This window comes from Mus pahari, chromosome 1 (assembly GCF_900095145.1).
Source record: "Mus pahari chromosome 1, PAHARI_EIJ_v1.1, whole genome shotgun sequence".
NCBI classification, from domain to species: Eukaryota; Metazoa; Chordata; class Mammalia; order Rodentia; family Muridae; genus Mus; species Mus pahari.
In genome coordinates, this window is record NC_034590.1 from 26,838,096 (window position 1) to 26,852,239 (window position 14,144).

The following is a 14,144-nucleotide window of genomic DNA, read 5'->3' on the forward strand; positions in this document are numbered from 1 at the left end:
AGCAGAAGGTGGGGCCCAGATTAAAGGTGTGTGCCACCACACCTTTAATCCCAGATGACCTTGGACTCGGAGATCTCCCTGTCTTCTCAAGATCTCCATACCAAGATCCAGATCAGAAACTTCTATCTCCAGTCTCCAGATTAGGTCCACTGGTGAGCCTTCCAATTCCGGATTGTAGTTCATTTCAAATATAGTCAAGTTGACAACCAGGAATAGCCACTACACATGTAAAATTACGTAAACCCATATTTTTAACCAGATATTGACAAGAATGCCTTTAATCACAGTCTTCAGGAGGAAGAGGCAGGTAGATTTCAGTGAATCTGTAATCAACCTCTTTACCTACTGATATCCAGTCAAGCTAAGGCTACAAGGTAACATCAAAACAAAGAAAGAATAAAGAAGTAAGTAATTTTAACATATCAAAACATCAAGTTATCATTGGTATAACAATACTAAGACCTAAAAACTGGATTATCTGAGACCTACATCTTAGATGAAGAGAAGAGAAAGTATTTGCCTTATACCTGTACTAAGATACTGTATTTTTTTCATGGGGATAAGTGACTGTGCAATGAGTGCAGACATGTGTAAATAATTTTATAAATACAATAAAGTAATAAAGTCTATGCTCCTAAAGGGTTAAAATTCTTTAAGTGTCCTTATGTAAATAGCTTAAAATGTTCAGTTTTAGTAAGTGTTGGGATAGCATTCTTAGTATTATCTCAAAGCTCAAAGCAATGAGCTCTCAATTGTATTTCCATATCTTGTGGAAGCCATTTTATTTTCTTAATAAGAAAGGACATATTGAAAGAAGAATGCCCTATGTCTTCCTAATTAGTAGTAGTAGTTATTAACCAGTACTTGCAACAGTTATTAAGGTTAATCAAATTGGGGGTGAAGGTGGTACACACCTTTAAGCCTAGCATTCAGTGGAAGCAGGTGGATAACCCCTCAGTTCAAGACCAGCATGGTCTACAGAGCAAATTCCAGGTCAATCAAACCTACACAGAGAAACCCTATCTTGAAGGGAAGAAAAAGAAACAAACAAAAAGAAACAAAGTTTAATCAATTTATACTTTTGACATTGTTTAATTTGTTACATATAATTTCACAGTTACAAGCACACACACACATACAAACACACATATGCTCACACTGTTGTGTGGTTCTGCCTGCAGAAACACTGTGGATCCGAACTGGAGAACGGGAACTCCTGAAAAGGAACAGGGCTGCGAAAGGAAACATGGGGCCTTGGCAAAATGTCTGATCAAAGCCCAGATTTTTATTGTTGGAACTGGCTTAAATACAAGGAAGGGTTCCCAGCATGCCCCTGAGTCCTCTGAAGTTGCCACGGCGTTCTCGCGATGATGGGCAGTCCTGGCAGTGGCGGGCAGGAGTCGCGATGGTGGGCAGGTCCGGGCAGCGGTGGGCAGTCCAGGCGACGGTGGGCGTTGAGAGTGGGCGGTTCGAGGACGCTGAGTTCCGGCTGGTCTGCTGCACTCCGGCTGCATGACCCCCAGCGTGCCTGTAAAATCCACAACACAATGTTTAGAGGCAGGACCCAACACACTGTGTATACACACACACACACACACACACACACACACACACACACACATACACACACCATGGTGTAAGGAGATGATGACAGAGAGACAGAGACAGAGACACAGAGAGAGAAACAGAGAGAGACAGAGACAAAGATATAGAGACAGAAAGAGAAATCATATAATTTTAGTTTCAACCACAGCACAAGTCAGAGTGGGGGTCCATCCCACAAACTTTCAAAAACGTTAATAGAATCTGAACATAAAGCCCCAGAATGAATATGAACTGTGGTTTTCTGACTCCACATAATATGTACCTTTAAATTATATCATATCCATTTCCTGTGTCTCTAAATAACATGCCTGCACATATTCTTATACTTGATAAACATATAAATCTTAAGGAGTAAATACTGCATTAGCTTTTCCAGTCATGGTAACCTGCCACGAACCAGGAACAGAAAAAACATAAGACAAGTGTATGGCTTTCATGTGAACAGGTCAGGCTTCTCTGCCCTGAAAAAGGCATGAAAACTTCTTAAATTTTCCACCTGCTCTTTACACACTTAAACGCCTGTTCACTTAAACGCCTTCCTTGCCTTAGTGGCCAACAATATACCATTGATCAGAAACACTTTTTTCTAATACTGTTACTGTTATCGTTTTACAGTTTTGTATGGAATTATTTGATTACTAGCTCACCTCTCCTTTCCTCTCCAGGTCACTGGGAGTAGAATCTTCATCTTCATGCTGCCCTGCATATAACACTTAACCCTGGATGTTTATCTCTATGAGAGTCAGCTGGCAGTGTCATTTTAAGCAAAATCTTCCAAGAAGGCAGGGAAGAGAAGGAAAGAGGGTGACAGGCTGCTTCATTTCAGGACTCGTATACTTGCCGAGAAGTGTCCAGCATGAAGCACATTCGGGAGAAGGTAGAAGACCCCTTTGTTTGTCTTTTAAGGTCGCAATAAAAGATATCAAGTTCCAGAGGCAACACACATTATAGAAATGGAAGGAAACTGATCTAAACAATAACGGTGACCGAGCAATAGACCAATCACACACAGGTCAGCGTTCACTGTGGGCATGCAACACTGTACAGGAAAGAGATCCTGTTCACCATATACTCCACTGATAAACCTTTACACATCCACTAATTTCAAAAATTATTAATATATTGAAGTGAATGAAAGATACTTTCAGTATCATAAATTTCATAAGTGAAGCACATTATTTCTAAATTCATTATTTCGTACTACAAACATACAATTTTGAGAGCACCTGTCTTACACGTAGGACGAAGAACTTTCTAAATAATTTTTAAAGGCATAAAATTGGTTATGCTGCCTCAGGAAACAGTTCTGGGGATAACTTTTAAGTTGTTTGTAATGCATAATTCATTTTATGTATGGCTGAAGTTCTCATTCTAGCAATTTTTGTAGTTTTGTGCCTATGTTCACATTTGGTATAGGTCTATTATTTTTCTTTATGTGATATTTTCTATGGTTTAGACATTTAAAATAAATTTAGCCTCAAAATTATTCACTCCTTCAAAGCTTTCAAATTTCTAGAACAATTTCTGTCAAAATTACTTCCTCAGTAAGTTCATCTCATTCTGGAAATTTCTTCTCTGGGAAGTTTTTTACATATTTATGTTGTTTAGAAAAAATATATTTATATATATGAAAGATAGCCAGATAATAATGAATAAGAAGGGGCAGAGTAAGGAGGCAGAGAGGTAAATACGAGCTCCTAGCTTAGGTTATCAGTATCTTTTATTTGTTTGTTTGTTTGTTTATTTGATATTTTCTTCAATGTCATTCCATTGAGGATGACTGAAGATTTGAAACCTGAAAACTTTCCTCTAGCTCTGAGTGCAAATTAATGAGCCCTGATGATATTTGCACATTTTATAAAATGCTGACATATAATAGGATCTGTAATACCTCTATTTTTGTCTCTGACTTTTTCTGTCTCTCTGTCTCTCTGTCTCTCTGTCTCTCTGTCTCTCTGTCTCTCTTTCTCTGTCTGTCTGTCTGTCTCTGTGTGTATATAGGAGGTGTTTCTATTTGTGCCAGTAGCCACAGAGGCCAGAAGAAGGCATTAGACCACCTGAAGATAGAGTCATATATAGCTATGAACACCTCATGTGTGTTCTAGGAACCATAATCTGGTCCTGTGCAAAAGTGCTGGTAACCATTGAGACATTTCTCCAGCTTCTCACCCTTTCTCATTCACAAAAGTTAAGTTAAGGCACTGTAATTTTAAAGTATAATATAGAAAATACAGACTGCTATGGCTATCAGACCATAGGGTGAATCATAGTGCTTCATCTTCAGGGTGTTTATAAGATGAGACGTCCTGATGTCACGTTGCATCAAGTGACACAATTTCTGCTAAATTCAAGTTCAGATTCTACTACTGACACTGCCCTCATTTACTCTCACTGTCCTTCATTCCTCCCAACTCTTTCTTTGTCAGCTATAGAGACAGACAACAAGAAAATGAAACCGAGGCAGTCCCCACTATCTTCATCAAGTGGAGCAAGCACTATCATCCTCCCTTCTTGCTTTCTTATTGAATGAACTGCACTGGACATCCACCTATATTGAGTAAGACAACCGTGGGCAAACGGGAAGCCCATCGCTTTCTTTTTACCCACTTACCAAGTGAATATCAATGGACTAATCAGTCCTTTATTGGAGATTAATAATGATTAAAGAAATTCACTGCGCTCTGACTGCTAAAACAAGATAAGAGCAATAAGTCAGATATATGTGTGTGTGTGTGTGTGTGTGTGTGTGTGTGTGTGTGTGTATATATATATGAGTAAATCTCAATTAGGCTGAACGAAGATGTAGTAGAGAGTGAGTGTATGGAGAACATTTTTTGTTTTGTTTTGTTTTTGAGACAGGGATTCTCTGTATAGCCTGGCTGTCCTGGAACTCACTTTGTAGACCAGGCTGGCCTCGAACTCAGGAATCCGCCTGCCTCTGCCTCCCGAGTACTGGAATTAAAGGCGTACACCACTAGGCCCAACAGGAGAACATGTTTTAACTGCAGCAATAGATCTGTTCTTTCAGGTGACTCACTCAGCTGAGGAATGAAGCAAACAGACCAGCAGGGGTCATAGTCATCACCCATTTGTTCAGAGCGTTATTGACTAAAAAATGTAATTGACTATCAAATGTAACTATTTAGAATATGTTTTGAAAGCTTGATTGGTTTGACGTAAAAATATGATATTTTTGTAGCTGCACTTTCTAACTCTGAGAAATCTATCACAACCAATTTCTAATTTTCAATTAATAATGAATTCTACTTACATGAATATATAATTGGATTTTTAGAAAGTACTTGTGGTTATTATCACCACTCAGCATGGGAAGGCACATATTACTGTCATAAAGTATTCAGAAAATCAAAGTTCAGGGAATTTAAGGTACCATATAAGTTTAAATGAATGTTGATACTACTTTAAACAATTAAAACAACGTGTGGTTCTCAGTGGCTACCATGCCAGAACTTTGTTTCTGCTGCTTATAGTTTTATCTGCGTGCTGGTATTGTTGACCCATTTTACGAATGATAAGTCTGAGAGTGGTCAAGGTAATAAGTTGATATTGGAGGACTGAGCAGGCTATGCAAAATTCGACTACAGACTTGGAGAGCTACATGAAAGATTCCCATTTCCTTTTGCTATGTACCTTTAAAGAATGAATAAAAGTGTTCTATCACAGTGTAGTGGGCTACTGACTATCAGCAGGAATTAAGTGTCTCCTGAAGAGATGCTTTCCCCCAGATCCTGTAAGTGCAGATCAGTGTCATCACCAATAGTTCGGAAAAGCTATATAATAACAGAACTTCACTCATGCAGGGAAAATATCATCACTTAAAATGGAACCTCACGTTTTAACAGATCCATAACATTTTTCAATTTAAAGAATGCTTTAAAAGTGATTTCTCCTGAACTTCTGAGAAAATGCTTAAAAATCACTGCAGGATTGAAGGCATGGGACCAAGGTTTTTCTTACATGTAACAAAATATGTTGGAAAATCTTTAGTATTAGACTTACATATAAACACCACATAAATTTTTGTTTCTCCTATTGTTCATGAATACTATTATAATTTAATAATTTTACCAATGAAACAGCCTTTTAATGATGTGGGATTTCTGCATTTTACATAAAAATATCTTGGAGTCAGATAAAACAGTACACAGCTATGAGCCCCGCATTCAAAGGCTGAGTGATGTAGATTTTTCAAAATCCAAGGCCAACCTGTGTTGCATAGTAGCAGCTTAGTTACATAGCATAAGCACATAGCTTTAAAGAAACCAATCAATATAGAATTTTAGAGCATTTCATAATGTTATGTCTTATTTTAGTGTTGACTGGACTGTGAGCTAGTTTTGAGTCCAATCAGCATGAGGGAAAGAAAGAAGCTGGAGGATCAAATCCACAATGATGTGTGAGAGATCTTACCAGTGGAGATCTTGTCTTTAATGAAACATCACATCAAGAGAATTAGTCCCTGCCTTGAAAGATATTGACCAACTTCAAAACTAATTTCATAATTGATAATGTAGATACAATACTTTCAAAGACCTAACTGATCTCTGCTGACTGGCTTGAACCTCACATACAATGAAAAATATGTTTGCTTCTGTATTAAACAACACAGGGTAAATTTAATGAAGAGACAAAAGCAACAACTGACCAAGTAAAGAAGAAAAACAAAGCAGTTATTAACTCTGTTATTAACAGAGCCACAGGAATTCTATATATGATGTCCTGTACAACATTATCAACAATGCTGACCTGGGAGTAAACGTGAAACTGAACACTGCTCTACTGCAGAGTACGCAGTCCATGTTTAAGGAAACTGGCTCCAACCTCTTGGTTAGGTGTTTGATATAAAGAAAGAAGCCTAATCCTTCTAACTCTTTCAACATGATTAGATGATGTTTGCAGATTTATCATGTGATTTTGTAAAATCTTAATGAAATAAGGCATCACAATAAAGGCTGCTTAACAAGCATCATTTTCATCTATGTCTTCTTTATTCTTGAGGTCTCTTCCAGAATATTTTTGAAAGAACTATGTACAAGAAATAACTTTGAATTGAAAACGTGAGATTCTCACGTGACTAATTTTCTGCATGATTCATAGATTACACACATACTAACTTAATGAAAATATGTGCACTTTATTCTGCATCCATTACTGTTATAATTATAGTGATCTTTGTTTTAAGCAAATAATATATATTTATGGTGAATCTTCATCTTTGGTAATTAATAAGTGTCTGATATAACCAATTTAAGAAGAAACAATAAAATCTTACTCAGAATTTTTTTTTCATTTAGTGAAGTTCTATCGATGGAGCTATGAGTGATCTATCTTCCATGGAGGGTAACATTGTGGTTCCTTTAGTGTCACCCACACACCTGCTCATAACCACTCACCCATGCTCTATAAGTAAGCCTAAAAACCCATTGGTTCCCCTGATTAAACTTTGGTGACACTAGACTTTAATTTGGAGTTGGGGCCTTATAATGAGTATATGTGATTTTTATTACATCAAGGAATAAAATCTAACAACAATCTTCAAAGACAAGGCAGATACTGGCTCCTTGGCAAAGGGGAAGTTCATACCACACAGATGTAGGTCTATAACCCTCTCATTAGATGTATAATGACATGGATCTCATAGCTGCCACCCACTTCTCAACTCAACCACTAATACCAGCTAGAGTTATGTATCTCCGTTTTCTACAAAGCCACATGCAAATAACAAAGTACCTTTAATGCCCTTGTGCTCCACATCCATGGCATCTTTAATTTTTATATCTCCAGCAACTCCAGGTGATTGTTCTAACCATATCTCCAATGAACACTAGACAGGGTCATTTTCTTAACACAAGCATATTCTTGTTAGTATACTTTTAAAAATGTCCACAAACAGATATGCACATGCAGCAAGCCCAGCAAGAAAATGAATAATAAAATGATAGCAGTTCTTTGTAGACAGGGGCCTATGGTGCTTAGCTGCTCTGTCTTTTGAGAATGGTGCAATGAGATATTAGTGTGGATGTGAGGAAGTTAAATTTTATTGTGTTTAAAATGAGTACGTTTTGAAGTCTGTTGAGAATGGTATTATTTAGCAATGCAAAAACAATCACAAGTTGGGCAGTGGTGGCACATGCCTTTAATCCCAGCACTTGGGAGGTAGAGGCAGGCAGATTTCTGAGTTTGAGGCCAGCCTGGTCTACAGAGTGAGTTCCAGGACAGCTAGGGCTATACAGAGAAACCCTGTCTCGAAAAAACAAAAACAAAAAAACAAAACAAAACAAAACACAAAACAACAACAACAAAAAAACAAAAAACAATCACAATAGTCAGCTGAGTAAGACTTAGGTGATTGGTATTTTAAAATCATAGTCTGTTAAAAATCTTAAACAAAAACTGAGTTAGAAAAGACTTGGAGGAAATAGTGAGACTCTCGTAGAAGATGGACATGTAATACAGAGCAAATGGAGAGAAGGGGTGGAGGATCCACCACTTTTTGTTGAGCAGAGTAGGTCTTCAGATAGGTAGCTTTCATTAAGTTGAAAGAGTTCAAGGGCAAGTGGATCAGGGATATGGAGAGTCTGTATTTGGAGGATTTGCCTAGGGAGTTTTTTAAAAGGGAGCAGAGATTGCCTGTGCAAGCCTGAAGACCTGAGTTTCAACTCTAAAACCTATAGTAGAAGAAAAAATATGACTCCTCAAGGTTTTCGTGTGATTTCTACACTTATGGTATGGTGCAGGTATTACTGTACAAGCACATACATATCACACATGTACACATATGCAAATAATACCAACAACAAAAAATTAAAATTACAGAAAGACCATTTTAGGTAGATAAATGGATTCAAGTAATAAATTTGAAAATATTTTCTTTATTGGTAATCTGCACTTGATGATGCAGATCAATTATCACATCTGGTTGGTAGTTGGAGGCCGAAAGATTCAAAGGTCAAGGCTAGCTTAGCTTATAGAGTGAGTTCATAAGCCAGATGGACTAACCTAGGCTGAAGGCCAGCCTGGGCATTCTTTTGATACTCCTCAGAGAGTCTGAAGAGAGTTGGTGATATAACTCAGTGTAGAACAGAGCCCCAGGTTTAAGTCAAGTATTAGGAAAAAAAATGACTAAGAGAAAAATAAATAGAAATGTAGTAAAAATTTAAATATTAGTATACATTGATGGTAATATATAAATAGACAGGAAAATTAATGACAGAGTACACTGTATAATAACTGTCAGTGTAGAGGTTTTAATAGAAAGGAAGCTAAAGATTGGCAGAACTCAGTAAAAACTGGTTCTGATTACCTCCTTACAAATATTAATTCAAATTCAAGATAAAACTCAATTTTAGGGAACTAAGAAAGTACATGGATATGTTTACAGAAATTCTTTTCTAATTTTTCAGATATACTCTGAGTATGTTAGAATTCTGAAATACATCTAAATGGAATGTTTGGGGGATTGAAGTCATAAGATTAATAATAATATGAGCCCTGCCCTATTATGAGTCCACATGGTTATAAGCTTTAAACAGAAACTAATGGTAGGCTTAGATATTTTTCTGAATTAATGGGAAAGACATTAGAATTTTATTCAGATTGCAGATGCTAAGTAAGTTGTCACATATAGTAAGGGGAGGTTGGGGTTGGTGGTGGGTGAAAAGAACATAACTAATATTAGGGAACAAATTTACCAAATAATGTCCATGCTCAGGGTGATGTAGCAGGTGATGGTTTTAATGTCCAAACAAGATAGGGAAAACGCAAGCACAATACCTGTCGAGGAGTAATGCATGACAGCCCTCTTAGGAGAAGGCGGCTGTATTGTGCCATGCAATATTCTTACGTACCACCAGATAGACTTTTGTTCAAGTGGAAAAGAATAGAGAATCCAGACAAGACATTAAAACAAGCAGAGGACTGCTGAAATCATCTTAGCAGTGGGAAGTTCACAGAGCTACTTCCAGACAAGGTAGAGAAAAGCATTTCATACAGATGAACGAGACATAAGCCATGAGCATCAGGTTTGGGGTGGTTACTGGGGTTAGTAAGGGATAGTGCCAGGATGAATTCACCAGTAAGGTCTCTTTGAGGAGGTCAATGATGCATTCCAATTATAGTACCTTTTTTTCTGGAACGGGTCTCTATGACAGATTGCAACGGACATTTGAACAGCCAGTGTGGAAGAAGGGGAGTCCTTCCAAAATACTCAGCTTTAAAAACATTCTGTTCTCAAACCTGCCAAGAGCAGGGCCACTGCCAAGCCATTAAAACATTTCTTGAAGTCTGAAAGTTAGAATGTAGCTGCTAGATGTATGTTTTTGTGCATAACTTAAAATATTTTGGCTAAAATATTTTAAATATTCTTGTGTTAGACAACAGATTCTTTTTTTCCAAGAATAATTTTCTGTATTTTAAAATACTGTTCTGAAACACAAAGATGATACATGTTCAGCACTCGTGAATACTTTCTGACAATTTGGTTCAATGTTACTTGGCAAGGAAAATGTGGACCAGCTTCTTTCCTATTTTCAGTCCTTCTGCTCTCTCATTATCTGACTCTAGTTAAAAGAATCATGCTTGTGCAGGATCCAAACTATAAGCTCAAACACTAAGAATGCTCTGTATTAGCAATGAAAAGAACTAACGAACACAGAGTCAAAATTCACTGGACCTGATAGTCTCACACTGTTCCCAGTGATTCTTCTCCATCAGCACCATTCAGAGTTTAGGCTATCATTCTTCCTTTTTTGATTTACATTTCGAATGTTGCCCTCCTTCCTGCTATCCCCTCTGAATACCCCCATCCCATCTCCCCTCCTCTTTGCCTCTAAGAGGGTGTTTCCCATCCACCTACCCACTCCTGCCTTACCCCTCTAGCATCCCCCTTCACTAGGGTAACAAGCCTCCACAGGAATAAGTGCCCGCCCCTCCCACTGATGCCAGAAAATGCAGTCCTCTGCTACGTATGTAACGGTACCATGGACCAGCCCATGCGTACTCTTTGTTTGCTGGTTTAGTCCTTGGGAGTTCTGAGGGGTCCAGTTTGTTGATATTGCTGTTCTTCCTATGGGGTTGCAATCCCATTCAGCTCCTTCAGTTCTTTCCCTAACTCTTCTTTTGGGGTCCTCAGACACAGTTCAATGGTTGGCTGTGAGTGTTTGCATCTGTATTGGTCAGGTTCAGCTATCATTCTGATATACATGTATCATTATCCGTATTACCTCCTTAATCATATTCAAAGCATAAATGATGCCGATTTCAATAGTAAATATTTTATATGTGTCTTCCAGACATTCCATACTTGCAGATAGTGAGATGAAATATTTATCAACCAACTTTGGTAAATTATTGCTTAATATCTTCTGTGAAGAATAATTCTCCAGTTATAACTTACCACAAAGCAAGCAGAATCAAATATAGAGGCTAGATCAAGCCTTCCAGCAGAGACTGGATTACAGGGAGATGGAAATTGTGCAAACCAGACAGAAACAGGGGTGTGAAAATACGACTTTCCGACAGACTCATCTGAAAGAATTTCCTATGCCATGCTATATTTTCTAGGAAGAGAAAGACAGGAATGTGTGGATCAGAGAGAAAGGGGTGGGAGAGCAAAGAAATAGCTTGAGAAATTGGTAAACTGAGCTCAGGCAATTCTCAAAGTCATGGAGCTGATCAGCTTTTGAGCCTATGCTTCCACCCCTGTGGCAGCTACCGGACTTCACTGGCCCCTCCTCAGAAATGCTAGAAACAGCCGTGAATTTTCCCAATTGTGGAGAAAGGGGTTTGTACTCTGGACAATTAAAGATATGCTTGCATTGTGGTGTCTCATTTTAAACTATATGAATCTCAATAAAGGATTCCCCCCCCCAAAAAAAATACCAGTAAAAAAGAGGAATTATGCATGTACTGAATGTAAGGAGCAATGGATATGCATGAATCATATTTTGTCTATTTTATTATAGCCCAAAATTGGATTTTGAGAAGAAATCATAAATGAAGGACTAATTAGAACTTACCAACAATTGGGCATTTGAACCAGATTCACCTTAGGGCTAAGATGTACAAAGACAGTGCTTACAAGAGAACTCTTAGTTCAGCACTTAAAATAAGTTACATTCAAATGGAAACAGACACCTCAAATAGAGATGCAAAAGTGGGACTCAGTGTCAATGGGCGCAGTGGAGAAGGGGGCTGAGGTCAGAGCTCCAGCCTTACAACTCACTGTGTCACATTCGCTGCTCTGATTTCATTAAGCCATTGGGAATCTCTCAGTGACCTATTCAGCCTCTTGCTGCTCACACTAGGAAAATGTTGATCCTTCTATTTGCAAACTAGCTGCTTTTGAAGCTAAATGTGTACTGTATGGTAAAATGCTGACGGACACTTTCTGCCACTATTCATAGGGTGGAAAGATGCATGCATGCTCATCTTTTCTATCACTGGCAATATGTTTCAAGCAGTACAAAGGGAAATGCTGATGGCAGCATCTCATTTCCTACACCAGTGCTCACCCTAACAGTGTACCACCACCTACAGTTTGCTGTAATCATTTCACAATAGATCTGTTTATGTCTTACATCAAATTCATAGCATCTTAAAATTGAGTTGCTCTAATTTTAGCTTTTTTTTGATCAATAAGGCATTTTTGAAGAATATTGAGACCCCTTACCTTGTGCAATCAACATGTGCTGATAAAACTTCATTTAGAAAACTTCAAATATATTCTCAAGATAAAAAAATAAATAAATTGAGGGCTGGTGAGATGGTCCAGCAGGTAAAAACACTTGATACCCAACCAGGGGACTTGAGTTCAATCCCGAGAATTAATATAAAGGTACAAAGATAACATTGACTTCATGAAGTTGTCTCCTCACTTTTCTACACACACGAACACACAAACATACAACATACACATACACACATAGATATACACAATATTAAAAAAGTAAGATGCACCTTCATACTGATTACACATATAATGAAATTGTATTAATCATATTTTTTTGGTTTTTTTAATAACAAATATTTTCATTTCTCTCAGTAGTCCTGACTGTCCTGGCACCCTTTCTGTTTAACAAGCTGGCCTCAAACTCAGATATTCAGTTCTCTTTAACTCCCTATGTCTGAGATTAAAGGCATGTGACACCACTGGCTGGCTTATTAATCATATTTTTATGTATTAGTTTTAAAGTAACAGTAATAAATAAATAAATAAATAAATAAATACACATCAACAGAAAATCACTGAATCTTTTTAGAGGAATAAATGACATAAGTAAAGACATAAAAAGAAAACATGAAAATATTTTTGAAATTTTTAAAAGTAAATATTTTTAAAAGGGAATAAAAAAAATAATTAGCTGACTAAATGGCAAATATTCAATTTCAGAACATAAAGTGATTTTTGAAAAAAAAAACAATAAGAAGAAACCAAGTCAGCAGTATAATGGATAATCAAATATTCACAAACATGTTTGCAAGGGGCCTTGAATGGCAAACAATTCTAATCTATATCCTCATATCTCTATCCATGAAATGTATTACAAAAAACATATAGATCATAACTGTATAAGTTAAAATGTGTGAATGAAACTTTATAACATAAAAATGCTACTGCATTTTAGCAGGAGAATGCAAATTAAAATTTCTGATTGGAAGCATTAACAATACAGTAAACATGTCAATTCAAATGGTGTGTTCATACAATTAAATGTAACCAATAATTTATGCAGAAATAAAATATTGAAATATTCTGCAAACATAATCTAATGCAAGTCAAACTTTGAGTAAAGGTTATGCTTCCAAACAAACAAGTTTTAAACTCAAATTCTAAGGATACTCCATATGGATTCTGTCTTCATTAACTTAAGTTTTCATCAACATGATGTAATTTCTTCCTTGATTCCCTACCAACCTCTATCTGGTATCTTTTGTATGTTTGCTGATAGCCACTCTTACTGATACCAGGCTCATTTTGGTTTTAATTTGATTGACTTACTATCTTAAGTATTGTTATAAGCACTTATTGAATACTTGCCTGGTATAATTTGAGAAATCTGCTAAAGTGCATTGCTCATTTTAACTCGGGATTTTCTATAGGAACAAATTCCTTATATGTCTTGAAAAGCAACTTTGTGTCAAATATGAAGTTGGCAAACATTTTCCTTTCTGGACATTGTATATTTTTCTGACTTATTACCTATTTTGCTATGTAATTTTTTCATTAAGTGTAATTGAATGATCTATTTTTAGATATTTAATTAGATATCTATCAAAATAGATATCTAATAGATAGAATAGATATCTATCATCCCGAAACATTCTCTGGTAATACTTTCTTTTCTGTTGCTATGAACCAATGTCATGACTGAAACTAATTAAGGAAGGAAGGGATTTAATCATCTTACACTTCCAGGCCACAGTTCACCGTTGAAGAAACTGGATCTGCCATTGTAGGAACTGAAGCAATGACTAGGGGTGAGACCAGAAGCATCACTAACAGGCTTATTCCCAGGCTC